This window comes from Acomys minous (assembly GCF_964271855.1).
Source record: "Acomys minous genome assembly, chromosome: 3".
Classification (NCBI taxonomy): Eukaryota; Metazoa; Chordata; class Mammalia; order Rodentia; family Muridae; genus Acomys; species Acomys minous.
Genome location: NC_140485.1, coordinates 36037459 through 36050772, shown reverse-complemented (window position 1 = coordinate 36050772; position 13314 = coordinate 36037459). Strand labels below are relative to the sequence as shown.

Sequence of the window (13314 nt, the reverse complement as noted above, 5' to 3'; positions counted from 1 at the left end):
ACTCTGAACCTAGGAGGCTGTCATAGATGGCTAGGATTTTGAGTTGGGGCAATTGCTCTATTAGTCTAAAAGGAAACCACACCTGTGTCTGTAGAGGAATTTTCTGTCTGCCTTGTCCTTTGAAGCTAGCTGTAGTTACAGACAAGGTGATAAAAATAGGGAAGATGGTCCATATGTGTATATATGTTTGTAAGAGGAGCTTTTGTCTTTATTTCCTTTGTTGAACTCTGACTTACAATTCCTGAGTTATTTTTATTGTTTCTTCGCAAATTCCTGTTGAAGGACTTTATAGAACATAGTATTTTTAGTAATGAAGGAGATGCTCTCTTAATGAATTCTTGTTTTCTTAGGAGGCTGTTAACTAGGCCTCTTCTCGCTCTCATACTACTACACTAGTTTGAATGTCACATACTAATTACCCTGCGCCTCACTTCAGAATATGTGCTCGGAACTCTCTCACCGAGAGGCCTTGTCCCTCCCATTTAGGGTATACTGACAGCTTTTCTCAAGTCTTTGAGTAGCATTGATGTCTTCAGTTATACTGGCTGCACCTGAGTCTTTCTTTTCTCACTCTGTTCCACTGATATCTGCTTGCTTAATAGAATTTCCTTCTTTCCCATTTCATCCTCATCTGTGAAATTAGGTAACATGAACTTTACAGCCCCATGATGTTTCAAATTATTAGGTGGGTAAACTGTGAAGTGGGTACTTTTATCCTTCATAGTCGATGCTGAAAAGTGACAGAAGCTGTGAAAGGATTTTTTCTTTCCCTAATTCAGCTTCTTCCACAGATCTCCCTGGTGTCTCAGTGGTGTGACTGGAAATGACTGTGCTTGCATCTCTTCTGCACCTAGCTCCTCTGAAAGGGTGTAATCACATCTGATATCAGCCAACTCCTCAGCCATAGACTGTGATGTCACAAACCAAAGATCATTCTCTCCCAGCAGGAACAAGGTGGAGAGGAGGAGAACGTCCGAGGTGAGGTACCTTCTCACTCACGTTCAGTTACCCCTTAAAGAATATGAGCCTCACGGCACACTTCTGCTGAGCCCTCTGAAGTACACACTGAATTAAGCAGACCACGGCATCTACCATTATAGAATATTGGAAAAGTCTCTCAGAAAATTAAAAAATAGAAAGTTATACAAATGTACATAAGCAGATACATACTTAAAGCATTTAAAAGAAGGCTTCGTGATTGGGTAAATGCTAATACATTAGCATGAATTTTACATACATTTCTAGTTAACATACAGACATAACAATAGCATTTTTGTTGTTTGTCATGTCAGGTAAAATGACTTTATTTTAAAGACTGGTATGACACCAGAGACACTCAGTGGAAGAGCTTCATTTTGACCATAAAGCTATTTTTCTTACAGTTTAAATAGGAACTGTATAGTATGTGGATGACGTAAATGGCCCGAATCTAAGATATATGATGCTAGATGTCACTAAGAAAGAGATGATTGCCAAAACATTTACCCCACATCTTACTGAGTCTTAGAAACAATTGTTAATCATTGACTGTTCCCCAATATTCAAAAGCTCATTAATTGTTAAATCTACTGATACTAGGGAGAATTCCGATGAGTGCACTCAGTCTTAAGATACTCACTTTAAAACCCCTTACATAGGGCCGCCAAGATGGTCAGTGGGCTAAGGCATTTGCTATGTAGCCTGGCAACCTTAGTTCAATCCCACATTTAGGTAGAAGGAGATGTCTGACTCCACAGGGTTTGCTGTAACTTCTATTTATGTGGTATGGCCTACGCCTCCACCTCTGTCTCTGTCTTTCTTTATTCTGTTCTTCTTTCTCACTCCATCCCCTGACCCCAACACCACTATCTGAAAAACTAAACCTGCTGGGCGTGGTGCAGCATTCCCAGAGAAAGGCAGATCTTGGGATTTGAGGCCAGCCTGGTCCACAGACTGAGATCCAGGACAGCCAAGGCTACACAGAGAAACTCTGTCTCAAAAATAGTAAAACGGGGGGGGGGGGGGGGAAGCTTACCCATTTGTACCCATGAGATGCTAAAGATAATGGCATTTTTTTGCTTTTTAGTACATTGGTAATTGTAGGTTGTTCTGAATTTTTATGTCTTTTTTTTGGAAACTGTTGCTGATGCTGACATAGCTTTCTGAATGGATTATTATAGATAAGAGAGAAAGTGGGACTGCTGCTGTCAGAGGCTAACTTGGGAGTTGGTATTTGGTGTCTGTCTGCCCATCCGTTGTCGAGGATAAACTATGGAAGGGAGCAAAGTCCCCAAGAGCTGGGGTGTTAATTTTCCTCATAGTAGCAAGTATAAAATGTCAGGAACATTATTTTATATCCCTTTCCTTTCCAGTTATTGGGAACAAAATGAGCATAATATTGGAAATCTCCATTTCATCTAGGTAATTAAATTATTTAATTATGATTTGAAACATTATCTGACATCTTTCACTTGATATACATTTTTGAAGCAATCTGTAAAGCAAGGTGTGAACAGATGAAAAGAACCTTTAAGGATTTAGGTAAATCTCATATGTTAGAAAAAAACAGACAAAAAGCTAACATTTTAGTTCTGCTGTTACATAAATGAAACTTTAGAATTTATAGCCTTTCCCCCCCTTTTTTCTGAAACACATCTGTGTAGTTGATAGTCAAGTCACTATCTGTACTGAAATTACTGCTTTCCTCCGGTGCTGGAAAATGACAAGTGAGAGTCTATAGTGACTTCAGATGCAAAAGATATGTGGCATTTATGGTTACTCATGCCATGTCTTGAAGAGAGTAAGAGGGGTGGTGTATCTCACTATCTGAATTAAAAACTGAAAACAGGGAGTTCAATGAAATGGAAACAATTTCCTTCTTCCCTTTAGCTTGTGCCTGGATGGGACCCAGGCCCTGCCTAGGCCAGGCAAGTGGTCTGTGTACTGAGGAGCTCCCACCCAGTGCTCACATTTGCTTTTAGAATAACAACTTTGGATGGTTTTTCTTGGATTAGCTAATTTTTGTAGTTAGGTGTGGTGTGCTTTTGTTGTTTTTCTTATCTCCACCCTTTCAAGCTAATGGAAATATGACTGATTTAGGTTTTTTGGTAAGATTTTTGAACCTAACTTTTCAGTTGAACTTATGACAATGCTTCATACTAGTGAAGTTTTAGGGAAGGAATTAAAATGTTGCCAGGTGAAGGAGGGCTGACAGTTCCTTTCTGTGATGTTTTTACACAGAGAGTCTTTTTAGAAACCCCCTCTGCATTGCGTGCTGCAGACTTTCTGCACGGTACTCCACCCTTTAAAGTTCTTCCTGGCTTCACTAGTCCTTTCGTTTTGTAGTTTGGACCATCGGCCTTGAATGAAAACCTGTGAGGCTTGAATGGGCCATACTTCTGTTCGTTCCGTTCTGAAATGTCCCATTTGCTGTGCTACAGAAATAGCCCTGCTGTCCTTGGGGCAAATCTCCCCATCTGGAAGTGTTCACTAGAGGTTGTTTCCTTCTGTGTGAATGTGAATGGCATCACAGGATAAGGGGTTTTTGGTTTGCTGAGAATTAAAGTCAGTCACTGAGCATTTTAAAAACACAGAAATGTTGCTAGCCGCGCCTGAGAATTCTGCCTTTCCCTCAAGTTCCCTGGCACACATGGTGAAGACCTCTGTGGCTACCTCAGAGACAGCGTTTTGGACGCTTCTCATGCAGATTGCTTTCAAGTGATTAAATAAAACTATAATTCTAAGAAATGAAGATAAATTCAGTGAAAAATGAATGGGATTTGCAAGCCATTTTATTGTAGAATTGTGAGTGGCTAACAGGTGTTTACCTCGGAAGGGTTAAATCTGCATAAAGCTTCAGGGAGAACCACATGAAATTCAAATCTCTTGGCTCACTCACTTAAGTATCAGCATTCATTTCAGCAGCCAAGCTATGAATTAATGTTATAGAATTGAATCTTACCTGGCAGGAGCTGGCTGAAGCTCAGCGAGGAATGGTAAGCTCGCATGCTGGAAATACCTCCTCGACTTTGCTGTGATCCCTTTCACCCCTGTGTCTTATTTCCTGCAGCATCTCCGAGGCCCGGTAATCCCATGGCATTAGTTAGCACAGGTAGCCGCAAGGTGAAGACTCATTCGGATAGGCTCATGGAAATCAAAGGGTGAATTTTGGCTTTATCAGATAATAGCTGTTGATCTGACCACAGTGCTCAGAACTTATTAAAAATTCATTGACTGTCTCAGCAGTGAGAAATCCTCCTGAAGATGTTCGCCCTCTGGAAAAGTTCTGTTTACCTGTAATTCAGAGCCTTGAATGTTCCCAAATCACGCTGCTTTAACATTGTTGTGTGTTCCAGAAGCACGGACGCTCTGTGGCACCTTCTGCTTCTCTTGGCTTTCTCCTTAACAACTTTCCATCCTTCAGCCTCCTGTCTGCAGGGGCTAAGAATTTCCTTTCTTCCCCTAGTGCTTCTGTTAACACATCGCTCTAGTGCACTGGTTTCTTGAGTGGTGAGGGGAAAATCCAAAAGGAAGAGCAGCTTTATCACATCCCAGACACTGAACATGAATGAAGCGCTGATAGGATCCGTTCAAATCAGACAAGCAAGTGGTGGGATGCCGCTTTCATACATAATGAACCCATTAATTACTCCTCCCGATGGACGCTGGACAGCAGTGCACCCTGCCAGGAAGAGAGGAAAGCACAGAGGGGCGAACCTGTTCACTAGGTGCTTCCTGAGCAGCTTGCCACTGAGGAGGGATCCAGGAGAGGCTGCAGCTCTGGAGTGTGAGAGCAGGTAGACTAGGCAAGAGTTATTTTGACAGACAGTTACATGACGTATTTTGGAAGAAAAAAAAAAAAGCTTAGCAAGAGGTGGCTCTGGAATGAGGTTCCTGAATGGCTTGTGAATGCGCGTCTTTCCTGTTTTATCCCTTTGGCTGGAAACGGTTTCTACCTCTGTTATGCAGTATTTGCAGAGGTTCTGTCCAGCTGTGTTGTTATCATGTAGTTTTCTCCAGTGAAAGAGAATTTTTAACAGGTCTTAGATGGAAAGCATATACTGTGAAAGGTTTTCCTTTTTTTTTTTTTAAAAATAAAAGATGCATGTGCTTTTATACATCTTTTGGGCACGTGTATTTTGTTGCTTTGGAAGAAAGCATTACAGATCACTTGGTATAAGATGTAATGAATGGTCTCCAACCAGTTTTTTCTTAAACAGCATGAAATTTTGATCAGCTGTATAGAAAGTATAGATCTGAAAATGCCAGTTTCATAATTTTTGTACTTTTTTTTTTTTTAAAGTTTTTTGAGACAGGGTTTCTTTGTAGCCTTGGCTGTCCTAGACTCGCTTTGTAGACCAGGCTGGTCTCGAACTCACAGCCATCCGCCTGCCTCTGCTTCCTGAGTACTGGGAATAAAGGCATGCACCTCCACACTAATTTCTGTACTTTAGTTGTTAAATCTGGCAGGGACCTTTTCCTCCACTTCTCGGTGGAGCCTTTTAGGACTATGGCTAGGCAGTATGATATTTTACAATGTTTCACTTACTGAAAACTTCAAACTTGGTCAGAGGCTTCTATAGGCTACAGGCTATAGGTCTATAGGCTTCTATAGACCCATTTCCCTGATTCAATAACTGCCAATGTTTTTCTCTTTATTGAAATACTTTAGAGGGAATTTCATTTTATTTCTTTCTGCTTCACTATATATAGTTTAAACCTATACGAACCCTTTCCAGATGAACACATTGCAAATTCTCTGTGGTCATCCACTGGCTACTCCACTTGAAATTCCTTGTTTCTCAGAAGTTCTCTCTTTACATAGGGCTTCTGAAGTGAGAGTCCAGAGAGTATATTTCCTACTTAGTTGTCAAGCATCAGAAACTTAAAGCCTGGCCATGATAACTACGTATAAGAAAGAAGTAAATTAAATTTCATAATTACCTTCCATGCAGCATTGTAGCATGAGTATATAAGCGAACATATCTCTAGTATTTTCTTGGATGCTTTCCTACTTAACACTGAATACTCAGTATTTTCCTATTTAATATTAAAAAAACTGTAATTTTGGGAGCATGGAGAGGTGGCTCAGTGATTAAGACTATATATTGCTTTTACAGAGGACCTGAGCACCCATGTTGGGCATCTCACACCCAACTGTAACTTCACCTCTAGAGGATCCACGACCTCTGGCCACCACGTGCACCTGTACTTGTGCCTCCACACTCTTGTGCACATACGTATGCACAGATACCCATAAACATAACTTTAAAAAAAATCTTTTAAAAAAGACCCAGCTGTTGGATTGGTCTATTCCATTCTGTGGATTGTCTTGACTCTGCCTAGAATTCGGGGTTCTGTCCTGTCTTGAGATTTTTCTGTGGGGCTCGGTAAACACAGTCAAATATAGTCTCTGCTAAGCAACACCACTTGCTTGTTTTTTCTGTCAAACATGTTAGATGCTTCTGTAATGAATATTCCAAAGCTTTGCCATTGGTGTGGGACAGAGCTCTGTGAGGTACGACCTAGCCAGTGAGGCTGTGGTTTTTATGAGAACCAGTGAGTAGGGTAGCACACACCTTTCTCTTGTCTAGTGCTCTTCCCTGTGAATTTTAATTGTTATACCTGTGTATACACAGCTCCGACTTAACGGCATTTGGTTGTCTGCTTAGCTTTTCCAGGAACTCTGTGTAAGAACCTGAAGAAAGCTGTGTATCCCACCTCCTTTGCTGCAGTTTATTCTCATCCACACTCCCTTCTCTCATCCCACTTCATCTCCCTAAGTAGCTGGGTGGATGAGAAATGAGAAGGTGAAATATGGGGAACCATTAAAAGAACATGGACGGAAATTGTTTTTCTGTGCCTCCCTGGGCTTATAGCCAGTGCTGAGGGCTTCCAGTTATGGAGTGCCCCTCCTGCAGGGTGCTCATAAATCACAGGCAGCGCGCTGCCAAGCTCCTCGCTCTTTGTTATGGTGTACATGCTTAGTAGCTCTGTGTAGCATTTTTACATGTTCTCAGTTATGCCGTGTCTCTTAAGTCTTATGAAATAAAGGTTGCATGTGTTTATTACTTATACACGTGCCAGTCACTTAAAAAAGACCCAGAAGGTAGTCTTGTGGCCATTATATATAGTTAAGTCAAAACAGAAGGATGAACCAAAATGCTGCTTTCCTCTTTCTAAGTGGTCTGTAGTTATCCTTCTTTATAACATACAGTCAGCATCAGGAAGGGATTTGTTCTGCTGGGGACGTGTGTGTGACTAGTTGGGAAGGAGAGGCTACATAGGAGCAGTACTAATAGAGTTCATCCTTTAGGTCTATTTCAAATCATGACCTCCAGTAGCTTGGCTATAAACTGAGTTAGAGGAAAAACATCGACTCATTTGGGTGACCTAAACAGTTCCAACCCCAAAGGAGGCTGTCTCCTCTTTACTCTGCCTGGGACCCTTGTCCATGGAGTAGGTAGGGTACCACTTACATTTAGGGTGGGTCTTCCTACCCCAGATTATTCCTTATATACATGCTCAGAGACTTGTTTCCACGGTGATTCTAAATCCTGTCAGGTTGACTATCAAAGCATACCTGGTATTGATCTTGTTTCTAGAAAGCTACATTTCCTTCTGCTTTCTCCAGTGTGCACTGTTGTCTTCCCAACTTGGAAGATGGTGGCCTGTGTATGATCAATATGGTGGCTTCAGAGTCTAGCCAGCCCCTTCCGCTCCTTACTGGGAGTGAAGAGTGTTTCTGATGCACCAGATACCCACTTATCATTGTAAACAGCAGCTCTTCTCCAGCATGACCAACACTCTAGAAAACGAGCTGTGATGTTTCTCTGAGATCCCAGATGAGCTGTAGAAGGTCTTGAGCGTTGACTAAGAAGATGAGGTGAATTTAAAGAGAGGGGATGGTTTCTTTCTCTCTTTTATGTTTTGAATTTATAGAAGACTGCTAATTGTTTTGATTTTGTTTGTTTGGTTTGTTTTTCTTGAAAAACAAGAAAACAGGGTTTCTCTGTGTAGTCCTGGCTGTGTTGGAACTCATTCTGTAGATCAGGCTGGCCTCTGCCTCTCCAGTGCTCAGATTAAAGGTGTGCACTACCACTGCCTGGCGTTTATTTGTTTGTTTTTCAACTATGTTCCTTCATGGTTTCTCAAATAGCAGTATATTCTAAAATGCTACACATAGATATTTTTTCTTTTTCTTTCTCATAAATGTGTGTTATGGTGTGTGCACACCTGTTATATATTTGTGTTTGCCTGTGTTGCACACTTATGTGTATGGGTGTACATGAATTTGTGTGAATGTGCATACGGAGACCCAAAGTTACTACCAGGTGTTTTCCTTGGTAGTTCCCCACATGGTTCATGGAGGCAAGATCTCTCAGCTGAACCCAGAGCTTGCCAATATTGTTAGTTCAGCCAGCCAGATCTCTTTGGGAATGCCTTAAGTGCTGGAATTACAGGTAGCTGCTAAAACCACCTCACATAATGTATCATCTAGGGATCTGAATTCCAGTCTTCACACTTGTTTGGCAAGTACTTTAACTATGGAGCTAGGCATTCATCTTTCAGTTAAAAAATTTAAAAAGTGAACATGCTGCTATTAGGATATGTGATCCTTACAATGAAGTTGACCATTAGGAAACAATTGGATTCCTCCTATGGAATCATAGCTGAATAAATTGAGAGTATTTTTATCTTCAAATGCAGATTTCAGAAACATTTCTAAACTTTTTTCAGTATCCCCCTATCTAACACTGCATCTTGTTTCACTGCTCCAGGCTTCCACCTGTCTTTAACCTTTCCCTTCAGTGATCTGCAGACAACCACTAGAGGTCTCCAGACCACACTTGAGGAAGCTCTGATTACACAGCGTAGTAGACAGAACGGATATGCTCCATTCAGAATGGAGACATTGGTTACTGAGATTGCCCATTAAAGATTTATGAGGTGTTCATTATGTTCCAGAACCGTACTGTGGCCTGAATATAGCTTTAAAAAAAAGTGAGGTCTCTTCCCTAGTAGGGACATGTTCCTAGGACCGTGTAGGACCCCAACTGCAGCATGTACTTTGTGTCCTGATTGCTAGGTCCTTGACATTTGCAGATCTGTCAGAGGTCCTTGGATACTCTATAGCTCCTCAATCAGAGTGAGGTTACTCCTGGCTTCCTGAGCTGAGACTCTGCCCTTTATCAGCCAGGAGCTAGCTGTTCTCTGTGCGTGGCTGTTGGGATGCTTTCTGGCACACACATACACACACACGCACGCACGCACACCCTCACACCCTCTGTGAGTAGGTCTTATAGAGGTTTTCTGCTTTATTCTAGAGAATTTCTTCTTTGGGTCTTTGTCCCACTTGAACCTCTGGTTTCACAGTCTTTGCAATAGGATAGTGTCTCAAGGTAGTGTGCTTTTCAAAGTACTCTGAGTGACCTTGAAAAGCACTGAGTACAATGACTATCATGTAGGGGGCAAGTGTTTGCTAGATGCCAGCGGTTATCTTTGTTACACTGGAACAAAATTAACAGTCAGTTCTGCAAAGCACTACAGAGAAAATTTAGTTTCTTCCCCCATTTCACACAGTAAACACTGGAGCTCAACAGGTTTGATATGATTCAGAAAATTATGTAATGTATACATGTGAAAAACGTGATGACACATGGAAGTGATTCCTGTAGGTATGGACCTCAGAGCAACATTGACGATCTTTCAGGAGTTGGGACATTTTTCATTTAATAAGGTTTGTGAATTATTTGAAGAATAAATGAGAGAGACTAGCTCTAAGATTTGGTTGTTTTACATAAAGCCATTAGGGATAACTTGGATAGAGGAGAGATATGGACACTTTAGTGTTATCATGAGTAAGTAGAAACAATCATAATTCAGAGAGTATGCAGAAAGAAGTGGGGATGAGGGGTTACAGTAATGCTTCACTGTGGGGACTTGGTGACTTAATATGTTTTTTATAGGATCTCTCTGAGTCTTGTGCTACATTAAGAAATCAGCAGACGAGCTGGGCGGTGGTGGTGTACGCCTTTAATCCCAGCACTTGGGAGGCAGAGGCAGGCGAATTTCTGTGAGTTCGAGGCCAGCCTGGTCTACAAAGTAAGTCCAGGACAGCTAAGGCTACACAGAGAAACCCTGTCTTGAACCCCCCCCCCCAAAAAAAAACCCCCAAAAGAAATCAGCAGACTTCTTGGTCTTCTGGGTTTCACAGTCTTTCTGCCCTTGAGATTTATTTAAGTCTAGAAGTTTTGTTGTGAATGTGTCCACTGGGGCTCAGCATCCAATGACTAGTTGATCTCTGCATTTTGACCAATCGTGGTTTTCTATAATGGTCTTTGCTGCAAAAAGGAGCTTTTTTGACTCAAAGTAAGAACTGCATTAATCTCTGGTTATAAGGTCAGGCTTTAAATGCAGCTAGGAATAATACGAGTCTAGTGAAATGGTGACAGTAAGTTCTCTAAACTCCAGACCCTCACCAGCCTTGGCTAGCTGACCGTGGATGATTAGACGGCTGTTGGTTATGACTGCTCTTGAGCCTCTCGGGATACCTTGCCAGGCTGGTCACTGTGGTTCATAGGTGTCCCAGCTGGGTAGGGGCATTGGTTAATTTTCCTTCTTGACAGATTGTGACTCCTAGAAATTACACCCATGATACCTCAACAATATGGCTTCCTACGCAAGACCTGAACAGTGGCAACACCAAAAGACTTGTTAATGAGGAGAGGAGAAATATCCTGGGGGCCTTTTCATGTTCTGAGACTTATATGTAAACGTCTTTTAGTATTTCTAATGGCTGTCTGCAACAAAATCTCTCTCTGACACAAACATCCAGCCCCTCTTCTCAGCCCAAGTAGTGCAGTTGCCATAACAACCTGATGAGGGTGGCACGTTTGCTGCTGTGGTAAGGTTGTGTCCTTTTCAGGGTTTTAAAATTCAGCATCACATTCACAGATATGAAAAAAATTCCATTCATCCACTGATTTGACTTGCAGTCGGTTAAATGTCCAAAACCATCACCCACTCCCATGTAGAGACAGGTCCATCAGTTAGTGTCTAGCATTGTGCTTTTGTGAATATATTTCTCATTAGTAGATGATATAATTCACAGAAATATAAAGAATATAATGTAAGTAGTAAAAGGCCGAAGCTGATGTTCAGTGGTTTATTTTGTAAACCTGTTGTTCACATATAAAGTAATGGGTTTCGTTACAACATTTTCATACATACATTTCATTTAACTTAATATCTTATTCATCTCCCACTCTCAGGCCCACCTGAGCCCCTCTGCCCACCTTTTGTTGGTCCCCTACCTCTCTCCTTCTATTTTTTTCCTCCTTTTTTTTTTTTTGTCTCATGTATTCTATTAATCTCTCATCTTTTCTCCTTCCCCTAAGATACAGTCTTCCCAATTCAGGACTCTCTTCCCGCCCCACAACTTTATGTTTACAGTCCACATATATGAGAGATCGTGCAGTGTTTGCCTGTTTTAAGTTTGGATTATTTTGCTTAACAATGATCTCTAGCTCCATCCATTTTTCCTATAAATATTTTGATTTCATTTTTCTTTATGGACTAAATAAAATTCTATTATGTACTTGTACCATATTTTCTTCAGCCATTCACCTGTTGGTAATTCATCTCAATCAGTCCACTTCCTGGCTATTGTGAACAGTGCAGTAAAAAAAAAAAACATGATTGTAAGACTATCTGTGTGGTGTGCTGACAGAGAGTCCTTAGGATATAACCCCAGCGTGTGATAGCTGCCTTCTGTGGCTCTATTTTTAGGAGCTCTCACTTCCACTGACTTCTATAGTGACGGTACCACTGTTCTCTCCACCGCCTGTGTCTGAAGGTTCTTCATTTGTGCTGGTTAGTTTGCATCAGCTGGGAGGAGGGAACCTCAACTGAGGAGTGCTTACATCAGACTGGCCAGTGGGCATGTCAGTGGGGCATTTTCTTAGTGATGGGAGGGTCCAGCCCACTATGACTGGTGCCACCCTTGGGTAAGTGGTCCTAGGATGTATAGGAAAGGGCCGAGCAAGTCAGTAAACAATGTTCTTCCACTGTAACCTCAAGTTCCTGTCTGAGTTCCTTCCCTGATTTTCCTCAGTGACAGATTGTGCCATAGACATGTAAGAGAAATAAATTCCTTCCCTCCAAGATAGTTGCTCAGTGTTTTGTCACAACAACAGGAAAGCAAACTGTAGAAGGTTTCCCCCCACGTTTGTTGTCATTTGTTTTCTTTTTGTGCACATGTGCCCATGTGTGCACAAAGTAAGCCCTATGGATCCAGTTTCACTTGGTTACAGATCTGTCCAGCCTAGCACCTTTTTAGAGGTTGTCATTTCTCCCCAGTGTATGTTATTGTCAGGATTACCTGCTGCAGACGCCTAACTTTCCACAAAGGGGTCAAAAACCTGTGAGGATGTTGTTGTTGACAGAAACCGCCCTTTCTGGGCAGGTCTTTCCTTTTCACACGAGGAAGTCAAGTGAAGGCTCTGGAGGGCAGGGTGCTCTAAGAACAGCTCACCTGGTAGCAATACAGCGATCCCCAGCCTGAGAAGCAGGCAACACTGGAACGCAGCAGCATCTGCTCACCATCACTTTGATCTCTACTTCTATCCCAGGATGGCATGACTTGTTGGGATTTGCATATCTTCTTTTTTGTTGTTGTTGTTTTTCTTTGGTTTTTCAAGACAGGGTCTTTCTGTGTTGGCCTTTACTGTCCTAGACTCGCTTTGTAGACCAGGCTGGTCTTGAATGCACAGCGATCCCCCTGCCTGTGCCTCTGCCTCCCGAGTGCTGGGATTAAAGGGGTGCCCCATCACATCCTTTTTTGTTTTATTTATTTTTTCTTTTTCTTTCTTTCTTTCTTTCTTTCTTTGATACCTTTGTTTTAAAGACATAAGATGGGGTATAAATGAAGGGCAGTACATGAGAACAACTTTGACATATTAGGAAAATGTGACGTGGCTGGTGTCAGTGCAGCATTAGGTCTGAAGGAATTACATATGCTGGGAGAATGAGCCTGTGGCATGGGTGAACAAGTGCTAACCAGGCTAGCACTGATATAAAGTTTAATCAAGAATAGACACTGTGGATAGAAATATGATGGGCAAATTCTCAGAGAACTGGATATGTGAGAGGCAGCTGTGTGTGTGTGTGTGTGTGTGTGTGAGAGAGAGAGAGAGAGAGAGAGAGAGAGAGAGAGAGAGAGAGAGAGAGAGAGAGAAAGATAGACAGATAGACAGACAGACAGACAGACAGACAGACAGACAGACAGAGTGTCCTTTTGTCTGACTTTGTCTCTTGGGTCATTATGGATAGAGT

At 41.8% G+C, this 13314-nt stretch overlaps 2 protein-coding genes across 2 annotated transcripts in view; one reads left to right on the top strand and one right to left on the bottom strand.

The window, feature by feature from the left end:
* Window positions 1-4847, bottom strand: part of CHRM5 (cholinergic receptor muscarinic 5) — a 53119-nt gene extending 48272 nt beyond the window's left edge. The window contains exon 1 of the mRNA XM_084776330.1: window positions 3941-4847. The gene's annotated coding sequence lies outside the window, so the exon portion shown is untranslated. The remainder of the gene's footprint in view (window positions 1-3940) is intronic.
* The window catches only part of AVEN (apoptosis and caspase activation inhibitor), a 131718-nt gene that overhangs the window by 34736 nt on the left and 83668 nt on the right, over window positions 1-13314 (top strand). The window lies entirely within an intron of this gene.